Source organism: Lissotriton helveticus, chromosome 3_2 (genome assembly GCF_964261635.1).
Source record: "Lissotriton helveticus chromosome 3_2, aLisHel1.1, whole genome shotgun sequence".
Classification (NCBI taxonomy): Eukaryota; Metazoa; Chordata; class Amphibia; order Caudata; family Salamandridae; genus Lissotriton; species Lissotriton helveticus.
Genome location: NC_136062.1, coordinates 111,742,751 through 111,760,992, shown reverse-complemented (window position 1 = coordinate 111,760,992; position 18,242 = coordinate 111,742,751). Strand labels below are relative to the sequence as shown.

Sequence of the window (18,242 nt, the reverse complement as noted above, 5' to 3'; positions counted from 1 at the left end):
ATTGATTTTTCAAAAATACTTACTTCATATGAGGACTTAAAGGGCCATCCATGCCCTCCCCTGCCAGCTGTTTACGCATACACCCTGCACCGTTTTCAGCATTACTCATACAGAGTGACTTTGGAATTGGATTCTGACAGACGGTGCTTTACAAATGGCTAATTTCGAGTTGCTAATTACTGAGAAGGATTTGTTGTATATTATGTCAATATTTTTTAGGTCTATGCTAATGAATATTAAGTATCGGGTCGACTAGCCACACAAGATGATTTGCATACACTGAGTTTTAGTAAAATTGAGTAGGTGGTTATCCTGGAAATTTTTCATGGATCTGATCTTCTGGACCTACGTTAGACATTGGAAGATGGCCTCCTTATAGATGAATGCCGAAGCGCAGTGTGTTCCAGTGAGGTGGAATACGTCGGTGATATCCCGCCCCACCAGGACTAGCAGCCGGCTCTTGGTTTTATCTCTTCAACTGACTGCTTTGTCAAGATGACCAATTCTCATTCATGCTTTGTCTTGTGAGTAGAGATTGGACAAAGTTTAACGTCTGATGTGTTCCTTCTCCAAAAACACCTACAATGAAAATTTCACGTTTCATTTAAAAGTGCGCTAAAATAAGAGTTTTAGGTTGTTTGCTACATTAATCTACTGTCTGACAAAATACTTAACAATTTACTATAATACCAATCTGCCGCCATCCAAGGGGGTATGAACTGGTCTAGTTTGCCTGTTCAGTTAATTTGTGAACAAACTTGGGTTAGAGGCAAGACTGCAGTGGCTGCACAGCTCAATTGTGTTATTTTGTAATGTGGCATTTGTTGCTGATCAACTTCGTCAGGCAAGAGTATTATAGTGCAGCAAACGGAATAATGCTATTATGAGATACAGGCCAGTAGTCAGGGTGTGTGATAACCAGTGATCCCGGAAAAAAGCACTGCTGCTTACACAAATAACAGCATCATACAGTATGTTCAAGTTCTCACTTAGTTAATCTAAAGCCTTAATTTTCTTTATTGTTAACTAAAGCTAGCCCTGTGGAATTCGTGCTCTTCGCGCAAGGAACTGAGAAGCAAAGAACACAGAGAATGCTTAACATTTTTTACGCTCCTTAAATATATATTATAAAGTGTTAACATGATTTTATGAGTAGTCAGCTGACAAAGAACCCCAGCTAGGCGTCCAGTCTGTGATGTCTACCGTCTGTGTTAGTTTCTCATCCACTTATAATCAAAGCATTGCTAGGGTTAGGTGGACCTCGATGGGTCATTCATTAGCATACAGCTTTTTGTAAAACTAAGGCCCCTTGGTGGTTATAAATAAGTGTGACACTTTAAGGAAGATCTGATCTTAAATCATAAATCACTTTACATTCTTGATGTTTTGTTTTTCTCATATGGTGAAAAGTCCCTGCGTGGTTCACGATTTAGGGCTAATGCTTGATTATACTGAAGACCATTGCAATGAAGAATCTCCCATTCTCAACACCACAAATGTATAGGAAATCAGGTGTCAGACAGAAATAGCGAGTGAAAAAGAAATATTCAACAACAGCCTTCCTTATTTCTTGCCAACTCCATGCACTAGCCAGATAGTTATTTCTAAAGTAAGAATGTAATGTAAAATGTAAATTGATACTTGTATAGCGCACTACTCACCCGCAAGGGTCTCAAGGCGCTTGTACGAATACCGCTATGGAACCCATCCTGGCTTTCCTTGTGAGGTGTCCACTCCTGGGCACCCCCAAGGTGGAGGCCAGGCATCCTTAGCGTTGTGGGGGCCGTTGTGGAGATTAAGCAAGCTATTGCCCAGAGTTGCAGAGTGGGACTCCATGATTGGAATAGGCACCGAGGCGAGAATTATCAGGTCCGTGGAATTTTGAACCCAAGACCCGCCGAGGCGGGGAATTGAACCCTGGTCCCGGGCTAGACCTCCACATCAGGGTCTGCCTCTCTAACCATTGAGCCACACTTCTCCACTAAGCATTCTAGAGGTAACGAAATATTAATATTAGAAGTACATACACACATCTAAACATTACAACACTGTCAAAAACTAGGGATATGGAAAGAAAACACTGCAGATACCCCCAGTTTCCTTGCAGCTATGGGTCCCCCTCGATACAGTATGTATGTGATGAACTAGGAAAGAGATGGTTGCGGGAACACAGGGGAATAAAACAATGAGAAACTGGAGGAAAACAACAGGACCAGGAGGGATACTCCAGGACCTGGGAATATTTTCAGAAGATAGTAACAAAGGTTTAATATATTTGATGAGAAAAAAACAAAAGTTTACTCGCAGAAAGGGCATTTCAATATTACTCACCTCCTATAAAGCCGGGGAACTAGTGGCCAGATGAAGTGAAGGAGACTGGTGCCTCTGGAAACAGCAGGTAACTCTAATAAAGCACAAACACCTAAAAAGGACTAATCCTAGCCAGGCCTAATCGATGGGAATGAATGTGAAGGAAGCACCAAACGCTAGCAAGGATAATGAACTGCATGGAGGAACAGAAAACTCACAAAAATACAATGTTGTCAGTCAGTGTGTTTCTCCATCTCGGGGCCTTGTAGTCAGCCTGCGAAGTACCACTATTGACCCAGAAGAGGAAGGAGAACGTCGGGAGTGCCACATTGGATTGGGATTAGTCTAGCTCCAGACTTTGCAGGCCTGAGTGACAGATCCTCCAACTCCCAAACCCTCTAACCTGGAATCCCTGCTCGCCGCTGTAATGCTGGACCTGACGTTGTACCAGTCAGGCCATTTCTGATGTGGAGTGTCAGTGCTAGTTCTGAAAATCACCCTCCAATACTATTCAGCAGATGGCTGATTAAAAGCCCTTTAATACTCTACCAGTAGTTCAAAGCATTTCCAGAAGAAATAAAAGAGCCAACTGTACATTGCATTCGCTCCTGAAATGCTAGTTTTGTGTTTGTTTGAGTATATATAATATAATAGGAACACACTCACACACACATACACACACACACACTCACACACACACACACGCTTACCCACTAATTTATATAATTTTTCATACCCCAGCAAGAGCACAAGAGACTGGTAGTGACGTGACGAGTCGAAAGCCGACGAGCAGATGCAGTTCAATCTTTGTTGCAACCTGTGAGTCGTGGATCAGGAGCCGTGTGCCGCAAGCCGCAAACAGTGAGCTGCAGGCAGCGTACCACAAGCGGGACGGGCGGTAGCAGTATTATTGGCTGGAGCAGTCTGGGGCCGCAGCCGTAAATTGAGAGCCGTGGCCACGTCCCACAAGTGGTGGCGGTAAGTGCAGAGCACTGCTCCCTGGAAGTGTGGAGCAGAGCAGTGAAATAGACCAATCAGGGATCACAAGAAAAAGGGATTGTGTGAAAGGACATGCGGTTTCTTGGACATTGAAGTCCCTGGAGCAAGGTGATCCCCTGTGGCCTGGTTTTTTGAAACCATTGAGTCAAACAAGTGTGGCACTGGGGAAGTAGCAGTAGTTTCACAAAATCTGGAATACCAGAATAAATACCGAACCGTGAGGAAGAACAGGGTTTTCACTGAACATGTATGAAAATCCTCTTTCAAGAAAGAAAATTCTTTTCTGGAGTCCCCTCACCCACCAGGGTTTCCCCTAGGTGGCATGCTTCATCGTTGGTGTCCTCTCAATCCACTGCGGATTGAGGCGTGCTGCGTCTTGCGGAACTATGAAGGAGCACTAAGTTGTGGAAAATGTGTAGTGCAGTGAAAGTGGAGGGGAAAAACAAATATTTAAAAATACCTAACTAGTGGGCTAATATTTTATTCCTGCCCCTAGTTGGTATGGCTAAAATAAGGGGTTAATAATAGGGAGGGTTTAACTATAATGAGTATAGAGTCCCTAGTATTGGGTCGACATGTTTCAAGCTGTCCCCTCAAAGCTCTTCTTTAGGACCACACAAGGACCAGCCCCGTGCATGCCACTCCTAAGGAAACCTATAATTAGTAATTAATGAGGTGCACACCTACTGTGTATGCATCTAACACGTAATACATAGTGTTAATCACTGACATGTAGTATTTTAGTTTAGGCAGAATTTTGCCTCATGATCTGCAGGGGTAGAGGGGCTTGTAGTCACACCTTCGTCAAGGCGCACCTCTCGCAAATCACCTAATGACACCACCGCTTTGACCGCTTTGATGAAGGTGTGACTGCAAACCCCTCTATCCCTGCAGATCATGAGTCAAAATTCTGCCTAAACTAAAACACTACGTGTTAGTGATTAACCGTATGTATAACCTGTTCTTCCCCACAGTTAGGTTTTTATTCTGGTATTCCAGATTTTGTGAAACTTCATTCAGTTAGGAGGGTGAACCTAACATCAACCTCCATCTCCCCCCATCTTTTGATTGCAAGTAGCAGTAGTGGCAGCAGAGAAAAGAAAGGGAGCGATGAGACCATTGCTATCTTCTTCAGCCGATAAGGCAACAAGCCGATTAGCCAACCAGTCCATCTGCCAGCCGGCTTGCCAGCCCACCAGTCCACTAGCCTGCTCTGCAATTCTGCTGCTCTACTGTTACAGCTATTCCCGCCACAGCTTGCTTCTTCACCAGCTCTTCCGCCCTCCAGTGACGCAGCTATACAGATCGATACAGCTCACAAATTGACATGTCAGTAAGCAACTGCAGGGATTTGGCTCACAGGATAGGTGCACCCGGGAGCTGTGGAGGCTGCCAAGCTAGGTCGTGGTGCTTCTTGCGGCTCTGGCTCCCACTAGCATATTAATTACCAGTTGCTTTTAATTAACATCTGCCTCACAACACCATCAGCTACTCAGCTTCTCGCTCCTCACTACCTAGCTCATTGTCAGATCGGCATGTGTTGCAAAACAACCACAGCTCGGCCCTCGTCACCCCAATATGAACTGTTCAAGCAAGACCAAACAGTGCCAAACAAGACTTAAATTAATCCGCAAACAGAATAATTAAAAGCGGACAACAAAATGAGGTCTGGGAAAACAAGGGGTAATCCGGGGCAGTATAAAAAGAAAGCCACTAAAAGAGCGAGAACCCCAAATAAAACAATGACAGGTGAAGAAGAGAAACCTGGATCACCTTTAGAGTGATGGTTACACCTCCTTTAACCCCAATTAAATTAACAGCATTGGATGTGAACTTTAAAACTCTGAAATGATGTGATGCGCCTCACGACTCTTCACTAACCAGCACCAGGTCTTCATCAAAGGTTATTAGCAGAAAAATCTTGAACTTGAACAAAAATCCGGTAAAGATAGTGGTGGAGAAGCACAACACCGTTGTTAGCACCTCAACCCCCCTCAAAAACGATGGCAGCATCACAGGCTCTCCTAAATACAGTGGAGGCAATATCATCGGACATCCACTTTCAATCAGACAAACAGGAAATTTAGGTAGATCTTCTCAACACACTTGCCATCTATGTATCTGGCATAGATTGCAATTTGCAGTCGCAGAATGATCTGATTCATAGGACCCAGGACAATTGTTACAGTACACCCATTGTCAATGCTCTTCCCTGTTAGATAAGTTCCAGACTTTACCAAGTATCTTTTCTGAAATCTTCGAAGAAGTTAAAACCCAATCAAACATTGGCCTGGGAGATTTCAAGCAATTGGAAATGAAGCATTAAAATCAAACATTAACCTCTATTGCCTCAGTCAAGTCACCCCTATAGTCTCCAAGTGTAAAGCTTGAGTCAATCCATCTGAGATTAGGTGACACAAGACAGACAAACCTAAAATGGTTGATGCACGACAAGAAATAGAAACCATCAAACACTGCCAGGAGGAGTCCATTAACAAAAGTGGCACCCAAGCCAAAAGAGAAAAGATCCAGGAAAGCTTGGAAGAAACAAAAAGTGCAACAACAATATGGCATTCACCATCTATTCGCTTGTAAAAAAAAGGGGGTGGAGACAACACAATGACCGATATTAACCAAAAGCAAATATGAACCTCTTATAAAAATGGGGTGGGGGTGGAAACAACACAACAATTATTAATCATGAGCAAGCAGTAACTCTACCAGTGGCCATGGTACAAAGTCAAGATAATCTCAGATAATGCAGTGCATCAACCAGGTGCCCTTGAATTAGAAGGAGCATTCCCCAACCAGGGCACAACACAGGTCCCTTCAAAAACACAGGGGGATTCCCATACACAAAGCCAACCACAAAACATCACCCAGGAAATTAATGTTAGTCCCAAACAATACATCAAGAAGAGCATTTAATACTTATAGAGTGACATTGTTAAAGTCGAAAAAGGAAATTAGCTCACCAGCGTACCTTAAAGCATCACATATAGAAGCAATATAATTCCAGCTACACCCACATATAAGAGAGCAGGAGGTCACATAGTAATCTGGGCCACAAGTGATATTGCAAATCAAGTTTTTCAGCGGCATGAAGTCTTTCAAAACTGGGGGATTGAACTAAGTACAGTCAAGCCACTAAGATATCCGGCCCATTGTTTCCAACAAACCTGCCTCATCATAACCTTCCCCTCAAAACAGGGCATAATAACAAATTCAACTAAAGAGTATGCTCTCCTCAGGAGCGCCCTAGGGGCAGAGTTCTACCAGTTCTACCAGATTTAACAATAGTGAAATCAACCAACAAAGAGTCCCTCAGGCTCTCTACAATTCTTCCATCTGAGATGAAAACACAAGAATGGTCCTGCCTGCTGCAAGCGTTGGACTTGATTAACAGCAAGCCCCTCCTGAGAACGACCATATTAATATCTGTTTCTGGAATGTACAAAGGTTTGGTTAAATGTGCCTTGTTAAAGACACAATGGACTACTTAGTCAAATTCGATATCCTAGTATTGCAGGAAACCTCGAGTCTACGATCAACACCAGTTACTGGGTATATGGCACATCACATACCATCAGTGAGGATTTCACGTTATGGCCACCAAAGCAGGAGTTTCTCATCCTTTGTCTCAACAAAATACAAATGTTTCCAGGAAAATATAGACCTGGGGGTTCAGTGGCTACATGCCACCAAGTTAGAAACCAAAGATCAGCACGGACACAGGAAGGCACTCATTGTCCTAAATCTATACATCCATCCAAGCAAATCAAAGAAGGAAGGGAGGATCCTCACCCTGCTGACAATAATCAAGACCCTGCAAACCTTGTATCAAAACTCGCACCTAATAGTTTCAGGTGATTTTAACAGCAGGCTTCTTCAAAACCCAACCATCTCAAATTCCTACATTTGTCAAGAGCTAGAAAACCAAGGTTTAAAAATTCTCAACTGCATCTTTGAAGAAGACAAGCCTGCAGCAACAACTTTCTTGGGCATTCGGACTGGTTCAATCATAGATTATACTCTAATAAACAGTGAATCATTTTCCCCTGGTCAGGTCATTTCATGTTTAACCATCACCCCAAAAGCTATCACCTCCCTCAAGTATTTAAAATAAAATTTGCTTCCCGTCAACTGATGGTGATGGCTGGCTTAATCTTTTATCCCAACTGTCAAAATCTAAAAAGACTCAAAGGATGTCACTCAGATATGGGGTCAATCATGGCCCTGGTATACATCTTAGCAGACACCACCAAGAGTACAAACAACATGGCAGAAGTAGGATATCATACATAGGAGGAGCAATTTGTGAATTTACTTTCAGCATCCCCAACTTTTCAAAAGATATCCCAAATCAGCAAGGAAACTTCAATTTTTCAATCCCCCCAAAATCAGATCTGGTATAAAAGCCAACTGCGTGAAATAACAAAAGTGCCTTAATAGAGAAGTAAGAAGTTACACTCCGAGCACAGGAATAGGCATGGCGTCCGGCAAATCATCACATTACAATAAAGAAAGATGGCAAGCAAAATAAAACTGACAAGAATGGATATTAAACAAGCTCCTACAATACAGCAAACAACCCAATAGTAAACAATTCAGGGGCGAGATAAACAAGCTGGTCGTAGGACAAAATCATCATCATAACGCAGGTATCTCAGAGGAAGCCTGGATGTCCCACATTTAGGCAATATACTCATTCCCAGAAAGTAAATCAATCTGTATGAACATAATCATTTTGGCGACACAAAAGCCAGACTCTATTGAGGAAAATCCCAACACTCAGCTGATACTTGCAAACACTGACAGCACTTGGGGGCGTGGCTACGGCGCGTAGCGGAATGGCTGCCTTGTAAGGGAGCTCCCCACGCCGGGATCTTACACCGGGCAAATACCATCCTGAACCCCGCTGAAAACGGGCCGTGGACGCGCCTGTGGAGCCTGGGAGAGCGGCGGCGCAAATTGAGCCGGTGCAGAGAATCTGGGAACCGCGCCTTCGCCCCGATTCCTTGAAGGCAGCTCGCGGAACATTGATGGACAAGATGGCGGCACCACGCTCGGAGCTGTGAGCGCGGAGGGCTAAGGGGCCCCACAAAGTCGAGACATTTGTACCAATTGTTGCTCACAGGGGTGTAGGAGTTATCGGACTGCTGGGGCATGCTACGTGGCGTCATGGGCAAGTCAGAGCCCAGACAGGCGAAACTGACCTTTGAAAAAAAGCGGGTAACGCGGGCGGTGGACGGTCGACATGAGCAGGGCGAGGCTGGTGACGCAATGGTGTGCGGGAAGTTGCGAGGCACATTGATCATTGTTGTGAATATGTATGGCCCAATAGTGGATGATCCGGCGTGCGTGGCTCGTATCTGTGTTCAATTGAGGGAATGGCCTGATGCGCCTGTTGTTTGGGGGAGATTTGAATACGTACCTGGATGCGCAGTTGGATAAGTCTAATCCGGAGACGCACCGCACCCCCAGAGTTGCCACGAATGTGTTGCGGGCAATGGAGGAGTTTGGATTGCACGATGTGTGGAGAGTGCGAAATCCGGAAAGGCAGGAAGGTACGTATGCAACACCTATGCATGGCAGTTGGTCGAGGCATGACTACTGGCTGGTTGGTGATGAGCTCATGGAGTGGGTGGTAGAGGTGGCGCCTCTTGCTCGTGCGCTGTTGGATCATAATCCGGTGTGCCTGCTTTTGAGAAATCCGGCTGGAGTGCGTCGTCCTTTTACTTGGCGGTTGCGCGCTGAGGCACTGCTAGATCCGATCTATGACAAAACCATACATGACGCTATCGTGCAATACTTTATGTTGAATAAGGGTACGGTTGATCAGGCTGCAATGCTGTGGGAGGCCTTCAAGGTCACTATAAGAGGGACATGTATTGGTACAGCAGTGGGCATACTTCGGGATATAAGAACGCAATTACACAGACTTGAATCCGAATTGCGTGATCTAGAGCATGATTACGCTACCCAGCCTGAACTGTCTAAAATGGCTAAGATAAAGGAATTGATGGTAGAATATGATGCGCTGGCGGAGGCGTAGATTAAATATATATCTCGCAGGCACGAGGCTCGGCGATACGGTGAGGCGGGTAGGCCAGGGAGGACGCTGGCGTTCAAGATTAAGGCGAGACTAGAGCAGCAGCGGGTGGATAGGATAGTGGATGATGCGGGGGCTGAGCATTACACTCCAGAGGCGATAACGGAACAATTTTGTATATTTTATGCGGATTTGTATAGCACACGAAGTACGCTATCTACTGAGGACTTTGATGAGTACTTAGATGACATCGCGTGCGCTTGGTTGTCAGATGCGCAGCGTCAGTATCTATGTCTCCCCATTGATGAGCAGGACATCAAATTGGCAATAGCGGCGTTGGCTAATTGTAGGGCACCGGGCCCAGATGGGCTGCCGGTCGAATTTTATAAGAAATACGCTGATCTCCTTGCGCCGGATCTACTGGAGGTCTATGCGGAAGCTCACGATACCGGTATGCTCCCCCCATCACCGAGAGTGACTCTTACTGCCCGCTGCCCTTGATTAATATCAACGCCAAGATCTTAGCAAAAATCCTAGCCACTAAGCTGCAGCCCCTAATGCACGGATTGATTCTGCCGGATCAGTCGGGTTTCATACCTGAGCGGTCCACCTCACATAACTTGCGCACACTCTTCTCCATGTTCCATGTGCTGGAACCCACGTTGGAGGCTGCGGCAGTGTTATTGGATGCTGCCAAAGCGTTTGACTCCGTGGAATGGCAGTATATGCACAGAGTACTGCGACACATGGGATTTCCCCCTTTATTTCTCCAGTGGATAGCGGTGCTTTACACGGCGCCATCGGCGAGAGTGAGGGTCAGTGGGTTGTCATCGGATTCGTTGTGTATTGAACGGGGGAACTCGGCAGGCTGTCCCCTCTTGCCCATGCTGTTTGCGATTATTCTGGAACCACTGGCTTGCGCTATCCGGCAGCGTCATAGGGAAACTGCATTGAATTTTAATATTCGACCGGTTTTTATCTCAATGTACGCGGACGACATGGTATTGTTCGTACGGGAACCATCTCGGTATTTGGCGCAGCTGCTGCGGGAATATGTGCGGTTTGGACACATTTCTGGTTTGCAAATAAACTGGGAGAAGTCGATCGTAATTCCGCTGATGGCAGGGACCACACATCCTGATTTAGAGTTCCCACTGGTGTGGTCAGTAGACCCCGTTAAATACCTAGGAGTGTGGGTGCACCGCGATCCGGCAGTTGTAATAAGAGAGAATTATGGCAGAGCTAGTTCAAATTTGGAAACTGTGGTTGAGACTTGGCTGCAGCTGCCGCTGTCGCTTGCGGATCGTATCGCTCTTATCAAAATGGTGGTGCTGCCTCGGTTTCTCTATTTGTTCATGAATGTGCCCATAGTGCTTAATTTGTCCTTTTTCAAGACACTTCGTGGTCATCTGCTTCGGTTGGTGTGGGGAGGTAAGGCGGCGAGAGTGCAGTGGTTGGTTCTCACCAGGGGGTATGAGCGCGGTGGATTCCCAGCCCCGGACTTCTATGTATACTACTTAAGTGCGCAGGCTCAATATCTATACTACTGGTATAGACGGCATGCTTTCATGCCACAAGTTGCAGTGGAGGAGGGAGATGCTGCTCCGGTCCCTTTGCATAGTGTAGTCACACATAGTTTGCGCGGTACCCCGAAATCGGAAATCAATGCGATCGACGCCACGATATAGGCATGGCAGCGCATAGGGAAATTGGCGCAGAAGTTACCGCTGTATGCACCGGACCTGCGCCTAGAGTATCATGCGCATTTATCGGTCACGCTGGAGACCCTGTCTATGAGGGTGTTGAGGGAGGTAGGCATTACTCACATGCGGGGTGTATTCCCAAACGGCACTTTTATCGAGCAGGGGGACTTGAGCCACATTGCAAATCAATCACTTCTATTCCGCTTTGCGGAGTGCAGCCCGGGAGCATTATACCACCTTTCCGGACGAGCCTCCAGCTCTGGCATCTTTGCAATCTGTTCTCACTGTACCTAATAATAAGAGACTAATTTCTAAGATATATAAACTTATCAAAGACGAAACAGTGTTGGGCGTGGATAAAAGCCGGGTCAAGTCGAATACTTGTCTGAATGTCGTCATATCCGAGGATAATTAGAAGCACATATGAGGATTGACTGGGACACTCTGTATGAATGGCAACCTTAAGATTATTCATTTCAAGTATATACATCATGTATACTACACTCCGGCACGACTGCATGGATATGGCCTGCGTGAGACGGCGAGTTGTGACAGGTGCGGACAGGATGATGCAGACTTTCTGCATTTAGCGTGGAGCTGCCGACCGGTAGCTGCATTTTGGGATGCGGTGATGTGCGGTTTGCGTGAGATGGTTGCTGCGGACCTTCCGTGTACGCCGCTGGTGTGTCTTCTCTGTTGTGTGCCACGTATTAGGGGGGCGACTGGTAAATTTGTGAGACTGGCGTTGCTCATGGCTGCTAGGAGGGTAGCGATCACGAGGGGGAGGGGTAAGCGACCTATCCTAAAGGCCTGGCTGGCCGATTTGGTGTATTGTCGAGATAGCCTCAGCGTGTATGCGGAGGAACTGCCCCTATCGTCTAGGCCGGGAGATATCTGGGAGCGGCTGCGATTGTATTTGCTTGCACATTCTGAGGAGGGCACTGATTGAACCGGAGTAGGGAGGGAGATGTATTGTAGGGTGTTTGTAGTTGAGGAGTCCAACAATGGGAGAGAGGCGATGGCTGTAGGAGCACTTGGATAGTTGAATCGCACAGTGAGTGATCTTTAATAATGCAATTGTATTGTGATTGAGTGTTTTTTTTTGTTTAATTTTTTTATTTGTGTTTTCATTTGTTTCTTTGTCAGCACAGGGGTTTCTTTTCTATTTCTTCTTTGTTTGTTGTGATCCGCATCTGCTTGGGCTTTTACTAGATTGTTATAATGCTGCTGGACTTTATTGCATATATTGAAATTGTTTCTCTGATTTGACAGTTGTTGTGGAAAACTATGTGAAATCTGTAATGCAATACGGATGTGGATGTTGTTTTTTAATTGATGTCAATTGCAAAATACAAATAAAACCCCCCCCAAAAAAACCACTGACAGCACTTAGAAGGTTCTAACATCGACACACCCAAAAAGACCTCGCCGACTTCACAAAATGTTAATAATCTAAGCAACTTTGAAGAACCATTAACAGACGCAAAGCAGTTAGCACAGATACTAAAAACATTGAAGAATGAGGGTGCATCAGGCCCCAACGGCCTTCCTAATACAATGTTCAAGCAAGATATCAACTTCTGGGCCAGTTACATAACACCTCTCTTCAATAGGTTTCATAGCTCCAACATCATCCACCATTATGTAGAGAGACCATACATAATTCAATATACAAGAAGGGCAGCCAATCATCACCACTGAATTGCAGGCTAATAGCCTTAATCGAAGCTAAACTGCATGCCACATATATACTCCCAAGAACTCCAGGCATGGGCGAATGAGAACCAGTTAATACCTAAAATGCAAACAGGATTTCTGTATGCCATGGGTACATTAACAAATCTGTCAGTACACACCATCGTGGCTGAAAAGACGATACAACAAAGGGGTTGACTATTATATGCTTTGTCCACCTCAAATCAGCCTTTAATAGAGTCCCCGTGCCCAGTGTTTGGGCAAAACTGGCAGAATGAGGCCTCCTGAAAAATTGCTAAATTTGATTATCACTCTGTATAGCAGCACTTGGGTACTTGTCAAAGTTGGCAATGGCAGTAGGGTCACATCTAAGATCCAAACCAGCAATGGCCTCATGCAGGTGTGCGTTTTGCCCCCCTTTTTATTCACCCTCTATCTTGCTGACTTAAATTGAAACTTTGCATAAGTGGAATGTTTTTCGCCAAGACTGGCAACATACACAATAGGTCATTTGGAATATGCTGACCATATAGTCGGGCTAACCCAGATTCCCGTTGGCCTACAGAGATTAGTAAATTTCCTGGTTGGGTACATCGAGTATCAAGGCCTGGTGTTGAACCTAAAAAAACACAAAGGTGATCCTCTTGGTTGATCCAATGAAGAAATACCCAAATTGGTCTGTGAAGGACAACTGCATAGAAGGGTGTAACCTCTCGCAAATCTTGGAATAACGATAGAGCATCCTCTGACCTTCAAACAGCAATTTACCATGATGCGAGCCAAAACACGCACTTTATCTTTCACAATTAATCGGCTGCAAATGAAGATCAGCTGCCTGTCATATCAACATTTACTTACAGTAATGGCAACACAAATCCCAACGACAATTATATATGGCCAGGAAATCACCCCTGGGTAAAGAGGCAGATTTATTAAACCGTTTACAAACAAATGTTTACAAAGCCATCTTCCGCCTTTGAGGTCCATCTCACAAGCTCAAGTACAGCTGGAATTTAGCCTAATGAACCAAGTACTGATAAGAATGAGTGTATTTATAAAGATATCTTGGAATCTTTGGGCTTTTGAAAAAGGCTCCTTGAACAACTTGTGCTGGCAGGAAATTGAGTTTCAGATTAGCAAACATGTAAACAATTCTTTTGGAGCGTATTTGTGCTCATTAATCACAGCACTATGTCTAAAGGAAGCCTGGGTCCTCCCCATGGTAAGAGCATCTTTCACTCAACTAAGCAACACCTTGGCCAAAGTTTTGTCACAGGTGCAAGATAAGAACACATTAGCTGCCAAACGCCACGCATGGGCGGTTATAACTTCATATCAACATTTGAAACCCTTTCGACGCGCATGACAAAGCCAGCTCGTCATGGGCGTTACCTGCGCTACACGCATGACTAGCTGACTTTGTCACGTAACGCGCGATTTTCAAAATCTCAGCGCGCAGCGGGAAAACCCGCTAGCGCGCATGCGGTTAACTACTACTCATTCCTCACCCATGCTAAAGAATCAGCTTATGCTGTTTCATTTTGGGCAGTTAGAAATGAAATGAAAGACCTAATCCCTTCCTGGAAAAGTCGACTGACAACGTTAAGTTGCCGCCTATGTGGATACAAATATGAGCCATTAATTCACATTTTATGTGCCTGTCCAGCTCTTTTGATACACAGACGAAGCTACTAAGACCTGCTTTTCTACAGTAACAAGTGCGCTCCTGCAGACGAGCTGCAATTTGTTGGCTCAGTGGAGACACCATTGCCCTGGCATGCCAGGGGAAAAGATATCTGTGCCAGGCAGGTGCGCAAGGCCCATTGGGCTCAAAGGGATTCAAACCCCCCCTCACACCCCACCTCCCCGTCAGGCTGAGACAGCTTCCCGGGCTGGCTTCCATCTTATTGCAGCTGCACCCGAGTACTTCACAGGTCTTTTGAAGACCATTTACTTGTTAACGAGGCTTTGTTGTGTTTTCACCCCTTCTTAGAGCCCCTGCATCTCCACTCTTGTGCTGGAAGAATTAACACCCCGCCCCTGAAATTTGGCTCTAGTTGCGCCTCTGGTGCCAGGTGCAAAAAGTGCTCAGTTAGGGCCACAAGAAAATACTTCCTCAAAAACTAAACACTTGGGGGCATATGTAGGAAAAAATGAATTTGCGATTCTGAAATAGCGATTTTCCGATAATCGCATTTTGAGAATCGGGAATTCCGATGTAGGCAAAATATTGCAGAAAAATAGCGATTCCCAAAAATTCGCAGAATTACATAGCGATTACTCAAATTGCGGGGGAGCGTTTTTTTGGACTTGCCTGTTGCCACTGCCGCTGGGGAGCCTGGATGGAGAGTTGCTGCCCTTTTCGCCCTTCCACCTGCAGGGGTCGCCGCCTGCCTCCCGCTGCCCGCTCCCATTTCCACCTGGGGAAGCGCCGGCCACCGCGTGGAGTGCAGGAGAGGGGACTGCAATCCCCAGCAGCCCATGGGAACCACGTCCCACAGCACAGCGCCAGGAGGCGCATAAAATTACCGACAGTCCTGCTGAGCGGGGGGAGCGTTTTTTGGACTTGCCTGTTGCCACTGCCGCTGGGGAGCCCGGGTGGAGAGTTGCTGCCCTTTTCGCCCTTCCACTTGCTGGGTTCGCCGCCTGCCTCCCGCTCCCCGCTCCAATTTCCACCTGGGGAAGCGCCGGCCACCGCGTGGAGTGCAGGACAGGGGACTGCAATCCCCAGCAGCCCACGGGAACCACGTGACCACAGCACAGCGCCAGGAGGCGCATAAAATTACCGCGGGACACCGGGCTAAGCCCGGGCAAAGGGCGGGCCCTCTGTGGCCCTCAGAGGCCAGAGGAGGTCGGGTCCGTACACCCATCCTGGTCTTCCGGGACTAACGTAATGAACTAAGGTATGCTTATCTAGAGACTAATCATCTAGAGGCTGACAACGAACATCTTTGTCCTCTCCAAGTTGCCCCATTGATGATTAAGATACCCACTGGTCCCATACATAGGTGTTTGCTTTTGGGTCATAAGCTAGTTGCACCATGACCCCTAAAGGGCCCCCCAAACAATCTTCTTCTCAGGGAGGGTCACTCAAGGGGACACTGGACCTGTATATAACAAGGGTAACATCGGCCATTGAGACAATAGAACACAGCCTTCCTAATGATACCACCTGCTCCGTACGATCCCCTTCGATTCCTACCGACTCACCAAACTCTTTATTACTTAGGGAACTTAATGCAATTTGCAATACTAGGCACATTCCTAGAGAGCAGGGAATTGAACAAACCGGTTCCCCAACGTGCCCTACTGGTATTGGAAGCCCCGAGCCTAGGAAATCGTATCAACCCAATAAAAGTCCCCAGGAAACTCCTGTCGCACTAACAGATAAATCTACCATTCAAGCGACAGCACATCCCCAGGTCTCTTCCCAGAGCAGAAAACGTAAAGGCATGGAACATAAGGGGAAATCAGCGAAATACCCAAAAATAAACTCAAGACCCCCTCCGGTTGTTGACACCACCACCCTCGAGACACCCAAAGCACGTCAAATACCGGAAACCCCTGTATCCCTCTTACCTTCTATTTTGCTGGTCCATCTAGAAGAACTGGTTAAAACCTTACAATCCCCGCTCATTGAGAGGATAGAGAGAATTGGGGAAAAGCTTTCAAAAATAGATGAAAATACCAAACCAAACAACCAATCCCAGAGCATAGTTGCTTCAAATAAGCTTGACACCACTGTAAACAGCAACATTGCCCAGAGCCAGCTACTGGATCCCGTACCATTAGTTTTTAAAAGCAAGGAGGTACCCAAAAAATCGACAATGGCCCCTAGCTCTGCTCCCAGAGCAGGGTTGAACAAAGTAGAAATGAGTTGTGAGGGGTTAGCTGCAATTAATAAATGTATAAACTTACCACCGAAGGCAGCACCCTATGTGTGTGTCCTTTCGGGAGTGCCTGAGCTCACTATCGGAAAAACTGAAGGTCATCAGGACCTTAAAAACAAAGTAAAGTTTTTATTGACGAACAACAGACCCCTTCCATTTAATATCGACGGAAGAATTCTAAATGTGAGAAGGGTGGGGTGGATAGGTTCCCGACCAAAGACCATAGCCGGAGACCTGGTAATTGTTAACTTCAGGGATAACCAGGTCGTCCCATATCTGCGTAACTTGGAGCCACAAAGAGGAGATGGGCCAATAGCAACACGGGAATTGTGCGATTTCTACCCCAGAACTGCGTATTTTCCAACCACAAGTTGGAGTGTAGAGGAAAACCACTGGGTGGACAGGAGGGGCCCTGTATCGATCAGTCACCAGCAGATACCCACATATAATCACCAAAACCTACTCCCTAGCTTAGATATGGTGATCCGATAGGACAAGGATATTGCCCCAATCAGTAATCATTAATTTTTTTGTTTGAATATTTTTATTGGTGTTTCAACATATAGTAACAACACAGAGCTGTACACAGTGTAGGGCGAGACAACAATTATCGATGTGATCGGCAGCAAGGAACAAATACAGTGGCAACACTGCACGTTACAATCATCTCGAGCCCCATCCAACATTGCTGAGAAAAAGAAAAGGAAAAGAAAATAGTATTGGAGACATACAGCAGTCCCTCTCCGCATTCCCCACCAGGGTGTTTTGCCCGTGACCGTTTCCACCCGTAACCATCCACCAGAGTAAAGATTGCCTTCGAAGATCAAGGCGGCTGGACTTAGCATGCGAATGTGAATGTGAATGTGGTTCATCACAAATGTCAAGTGCACGGCCAGTGGGGTGTCATAGGGGAGGGGCGTCGCTGAAGGTCGTGATGGGTGCGGCACAGGCCAATCCATGTCCAGACATCTCACGTTAAGTATGTCGGGGGAGAAGAAAAGTGAAAGTATATCCTACTCGTTTCTAATTCACAAGGATATAGGTAATGGTCGCAGTGCGTTGCGCATAATGTTTCTCTCTGCCACTCAGTGATTCGCAATGTGGTCTCAGCAGTGTCATTGTAGTCTCGTGCGCTCCGTCGTATGAACATGTAAACAGGGGAGAAAAGGAAAAAAGAAGGGGGGGGGCGGGGTGTGGTCATGAATCTCGGTGGCGTGTCGTGCGTGATGCTGTGGGAGCGCCGCAACATGAGCGGGTCTCAGAGAGGCCATCTTGTGTGTTTGCCGGTGCATTTCTGTTGTGGGGAGGGCGCGGGGAGGCGTGCAGGAGCTGCGAGACGCGGGAAAGGCGTGGAGTTCGTCATCTCGTCAGCTAGAGTGTGGCTCAACTGATGGTGTGGTGATCTCCCTTTCAGGGGGATGCATGAGTGGCTAGGCTAGAGATATCAGGGCTGTTGTTTACCTCGGCCGCTTCCGCTATCGCGTCTCCATCCCTGCTGGGGGAGTTGATAGGCGTGTGGTCTCCTAGTGGGTGCCTGTCTCTATGAAAGGTGTTGAGCATGTCATCCCATATTGCTGCTATTGGGAACTGGCG

General features: G+C 46.3%; 1 protein-coding gene across 2 annotated transcripts in view; it reads left to right on the top strand.

The window, feature by feature from the left end:
* Window positions 1–18,242, top strand: part of RAB27A (RAB27A, member RAS oncogene family) — a 533,740-nt gene that overhangs the window by 113,555 nt on the left and 401,943 nt on the right. The gene's annotated exons all lie outside the window — the stretch shown is intronic.